Genomic DNA, 6,329 nt, shown 5'->3' on the forward strand with positions numbered 1-6,329 from the left:
CTTGTTTGGCAGCTCATCATATCTGAAGAATCTATCTTGTCGAGTAATTGTGAAAAAGATATCATGAAATCTTTTCATTGTGATGAACAGAATTGTCTTGCTTGTACAGATATTTTTCTTTTTTGGATAAGGCTTAACTTGACATAGCAGCAGATGTACCTGTGTCGTGGGTCTATATTATATAATCGTATGGCAGTACAGACCTAGTGATGAAAACAAACCTATTTCTATATTTAGTCCAGGACTGTTTCTTTGACTTTTCTTCAGGTTACTTCAGACATTACCAATGTTCAGCTAAATGATATTTGCTTGAACGATTTACACATTCACAGGATATCCTTTTGTAAAGTTTTTAAGGAATTTAAAGGTCATGTGCTCAATTTCCTAGAAATTAGAAAAACCATGACAAATCCCCCAAAAACTGCTACTACTGAAAAATATAAATCGCTTTCACTAATAGCATGATAAGATTCAAAATTGCTTTGGGAATTCTAAGTAATAATCTTTCAAGATAAAATGCCAAAAATCAATCTAAACTTCCAACTTATGATATCTTTGGAATGAGAACTATAAGTTGGATTTCAATTCTGCTGATTGATACAGATTACTAAAAGCTCTATTAGGTGGTAAAGCACTTTAAACATCAAAGTTTCCTTCTTGAGAACCTTCTTAAAGAATCTTTAAAACCCCCTCATCTATTATTTCACAGAATACAAAATATCAGTGAAGGATAAACCTCACCAAAAGTGTTGAATTGTCCTCATACTCTCTCAAAGTGTCAATTTATTCTCCTAATTATCAATGAAATGATTAACAAAAATACTTGAAAAGCTCAGACTGTCTTTGAGCTCTAAAGACCACTAGTAGACTAATGATAAACTAAGACACATATCATTTTAATTACAGAAAATATATTTTGTATTCAATGAACTAGCTTTTTTTATTTAGGCCTAAAAATCATGAAAAGAAGATCAAAAGTCCCATTACTTTGAACCTGTTTGCACATGTTCTTTTCTTGTTAGTATTTTCTAGTTGAAATGATGAAGCAGACCTAAGAAATAAAAGGCGTAGGTGATGTTAATTAGCAGAGATTCAAAGCTTAAAGACTTTGATTGCCCAGATTGTAAAGGATTTAAAACAGTTTGTATGGGGATAAGTTCATTCTACTCCTTGATATACAGATCTACTTAATACAGGTTGTTCCCTTCATGTAAGTACAGACCTACTCAATAGAGGTTGTTCCCTTCATGTAAGTTCAGACTCAATAGAGGTTGTTCCCTTCATGTAAGTACAGACCTACTCAATAGAGGTTGTTACCCTAATTAAGTACAGACCTACTCAATAGAGGTTTTTACCTTATTCAAGTACAGACCTACTCAATAGAGGTTGTTACCTTATTTAAGTACAGACCTACTTAATAGAGGTTTTAACCTTATTCAAGTACAGACCTACTCAATAGAGGTTTTTACCTTATTCAAGTACAGACCTACTCAAAAGAGGTTTTACCTTATTCAAGTACAGACCTACTCAATAGAGGTTTTACCTTATTTAAGTACAGACCTACTCAATAGAGGTTTTTACCTTATTCAAGTACAGACCTACTCAATAGAGGTTTTTACCTTATTCAAGTACAGACCTACTCAATAGATGTTTTTACCTTATTTAAGTACAGACCTATTCAATAGATGTTTTTACCTTATTTAAGTACAGACCTACTCAATAGAGATTTTACCTTATTTAAGTACAGACCTACTCAATAGAGGTTTTTACCTTATTCAAGTACAGATCTACTCAAAAGAGGTTTTACCTTATTCAAGTACAGGCCTACTCAATAGAGGTTTTACCTTATTTAAGTACAGACCTACTCAATAGAGGTTTTTACCTTATTCAAGTACAGACCTACTCAATAGAGGTTTTTACCATATTCAAGTACAGACCTACTCAATAGATGTTTTTACCTTATTTAAGTACAGACCTATTCAATAGAGGTTTTACCTTATTTAAGTACAGACCTACTCAATAGAGATTTTACCTTATTTAAGTACAGACCTACTCAATAGAGGTTTTTACCTTATTTAAGTACAGACCTATTCAATAGATGTTTTTACCTTATTCAAATACAGACCTACTGAATAGAGGTTTTTACCTTATTCAAATACAGACCTACTCAATAGAGGTTTTTACCTTATTCAAATACAGACCTACTCAATAGAGGTTGTTACCCTAATTAAGTACAGACCTACTCAATAGAGGTTTTTACCTTATTCAAGTACAGACCTACTCAATAGATGTTGTTACCTTATTTAAGTACAGACCTACTCAATAGAGGTTTTACCTTATTCAAGTACAGACCTACTCAATAGAGGTTGTTACCCTAATTAAGTACAGTCCTTCTCAATAGAGGTTTTTTATCCTAATTAAGTACAGACCTTCTCAAAAGAGGTTTTCCCTTCTTGCAAGTTCGGGTCTATTTGATAGAGGTTGTTTCCTTATTAATACAGACCACCTTAATAGAAGTAGTTTCCCTTCTTGAAGGAAACCAAATTACACAAGCAGTCCTTGTATCACAAGGGGCAACCAAGTATGTTCAATTTTACTCAGTATTAAACATGATAAAATGAATTCCGGTTTCTAAAAGCAATTGTTTGTTAGAAACATCACTAATGCCTGATAACTAATATAGATTGTGTGAGTGGAATATTATCTAATGACACGTAATGGAAAGATTAGTTATCTCTGTATTAGGGACATTAATTTACTAATCTAGCCCTAACTCAGAGTTACTATTAGTGTATGTAGTCAACAAGTTTATTTTATTTTGATTTATTCAACCTCTAAAGTCAAACCTTTATATTGTATACCTGATTCTTCACTATGTCAAGCTATTACAAACTGTGTCTAATACCATGACATCATTATGCACTTATCTTGTATTACGCTATTGATTGGATTGTATGCTAGTGACTACAGCAAATTAGAGTCCTTGACAGATAGACTGTAACCATTACGGCTTACACTCATGACATCTGATAAGTGACAAGTGAAAAATAACTTGATACAAGAAGGAAAGTTCCTCATGATGTCAAGGTCTTGGTTTGAAATTGTGAAGATGGTACACCTGATACCTAGACTCTTCGTGTTATAGTGGACAAATACATCAAAATCAAATTAATAATTACTATAAGCTAGTGAAAGAAAGAAACAACAGTATTTTACAAGGATAACTAATAATTAAGGATTCTTTCTACCAGCTGGCCTTGGCCAAACCACTTGGCATTGATCTTTCCCGGCTTATCCATACCCATTTACAGTTGTGTCAACTGGAATAATGAGTGAAGCGAAGGTCATCTGACTTTCACATATCGAACCCCACAGCCATCATTTGTTTAAATGACGTTGTGTAAAGAAATGTGCAACGCTCTAACCAACTTTGCTATAAAACCTAACTAAGAACCCTTAGTAAAGAAATAATTTAGGTGACAATATGCCTCAAGGTAATATAGCCTAGATTGAATTTATATGGAATTAGTTTTAATCTATTTCTGGTAAATATGGATGAAATATGTTACAATGACCACAAAAAAATCTCTAGGTGATTAGAAACCATACCAGAACAGATATATCTAATATATTTTATCAGCCTTGAATGACAACCATAACTTCAAATAAAAAGAAATCACACAATGTTCACAACTGACAATTAAAGGGATTCTACAGAGGTTTTCAAAATTTTTTTATGTGTCAGGGCCACTGATAGCATCAGTTTGCACCATTTCCACTTGCAATCAGATGACTGTGTTGCCTGCTACTCCACTAAAACTAAATCTAAGTGTTTGATATTATCACTAATTGCAAAGGGCGTTATGTGATAATGATAAAGATTAGTGACATCATCAAATACCTAGTTTTAGTGGAATGACAGGAATCACAAACGTCTAATTGAAAATTACAATGGTGCAGATTAATGAGCATATCAGTGTCCCCAATTGACACAAACAAATTTAGAAAACTCCTTACAATCCCTTAAATGTTCTATACTTGGCCATTCGATTGCACTTTTGAAATGATTGGCATAAAGTACTTTGAATTTGAAAATTCTCTCATATAGCTGTTTAAATTATCAAACTAAACCAACCAATACGACCCTTGCAGCTCAACCAAACTTTTCTTTTCCTAAATAAAGGATGTAATGAGAAAATTTAACAGGTATAAATACTCCTCCCTGATCAATACCTTTTAATAAATAATTATAGGTCAAACAGGGACTTCACTATAGAACAACGTAGATATTATTAAAACATCAATAGAACCATTTTATGAAAATAAGTTAAAAATCACATAATATATCTAATACTGAAAACTTAGGTTTCTGGAATGAAGAAATTGCAAAGTTTTAATCCGTTTAGAAACATAATGCCCTAAAAGCTTTAATATATCTTTCTTTAAGATAAAAGAATTCATTTCCATAAAAGGAATGTGTTTCCTGCTTTTAAGAATTCAGTTTTATTTCATCATAGGAAACAATAAAAATAGCCAACATAAATGGCTGAAATTTTTCATCATACTTACTACCACCAATAAGGTGTAGCGATATAAACTAATTCTGGCTATAGGAGATGATGGCCATGATGTCATAGAGGTGGGTTGTATATCACATAATACACAACTTTAACAGTTGTAAGAGTGGTTTCGTCCTAGTCATGTCTTGCATGTGTTCCATTTATAGCATATCATCACTAAGCTGATTTCTCCTATTGCTTAAGCAGAGTAAAGTATAAGTCTTTCCATTTAATACTTTGAAAACAAAAATCAATGATGTAAGCTTACCGATACTACAAGAAAACCATATCTTTTAACACCCCTATTCTAATTTCAATAGTTCCAATTTCTTTTTTGGGAGACAAAAATGTCTACATTTGAAGCATTTAATGGAAGAAATTCAAAAAGAGATTCTATTCTATTATTACCTTATTAGAGTACAGAGGATATTTCACACTGAAAATACTTCACAAGGATTTCACAGGCAGCATGCAGAGTAAGACTGGAAACTCCAAACAAATTGACAAAAGTGACAGAACTGTACACATCAAGATCCAAAACTAATCTGTCCAACAGGGAACACAAGTTACTAAAACTAAGATCAAGTTTGGCTATTCCCAAGAAGAGCAGAAAAGTGCTCACCCTAAGAATTAAGCCAATTAACAAGCCAAACTGTTATATAAAAAGATGTAATTAGTGTTGAACTGTGTTAGTAATAATAAGAATAGTGAATACTAATCAGTTTATAATTCTGTATAATTTGAACTTTTAAGTTATAAAGCTCATCTCAAATCTAAAATTAACTAGCTTATGCAACACCACTTATTATAAAAGTAATCAAATGATATAATATGAGCACATCTTTGAATATTTTTCTTTAAGCAAACTGCACAACTGACCTATTTAATATTTAGAACCATATAACACACAAACGCACAAGTTATTTCTGAATTTGTGAATGCTTACTACCAATAAAGGACATGTTTGAATTGTTATAGAGATGATAAAATAGGTATAAACAATTATAGTAGTCAATACTAATATAGGATAGTATAATAAACTGCACAAGTAACACCAATTAAATTACATCAAACATCAAAGTATCCAAAGTGATTTGTACCAAGGTGTTTTATCTTTGCTGTAAAATATTTCGGAAATAATGAAACAAACAGGATACAGAATAAGACCTGGCATATTCTATCATTAATATATTACACAAACAATAAAATCTAATAAAACAAAATTTATGATGTTATGATAAAATGATCAATTAGACTTCAAAGACATGATGATAAATCTTCTATAAAAATTAATATTGTTTTTGTCAATCATTTCACAAGCAAGGAATATGATCAATTACTCCCACAAATAAAATGAATTTTTTGCTTCTCTAGTGCAGGCTAATGAAACTGGCAATATTTTAAAATTTAAACAAGTTTTGCTTGGACTGTGGCATATGCCTTCTCTTTTAATTCATTAAAGTAATATTTGTCTCTTAGCAGTGTGCAATGATAGAATATTTGCCATGGCAGTGGCATAACCCTACTATTTTAATTAATAACAGTAATTATTATCTATATAAGTTAATTGTGTCCAGTTATCAATGTTTAAACATCAATTCTACAGTCATAAACTTCTTGTTGTTTTTAGATTTAACAAATTATTTCATTTATTTACTGAAAATCATTTTGTACTCTGGTATCCGCTTATATTAACAGGAAGTGTGCAATGACAAAAAAATTGCCAGGACAGTGGCATAAGCCTACTCTATTTTAGTAATTGTTATCTGT

Source organism: Lottia gigantea, assembly GCF_000327385.1.
Source record: "Lottia gigantea unplaced genomic scaffold LOTGIsca_2, whole genome shotgun sequence".
NCBI lineage: Eukaryota > Metazoa > Mollusca > Gastropoda > Lottiidae > Lottia > Lottia gigantea.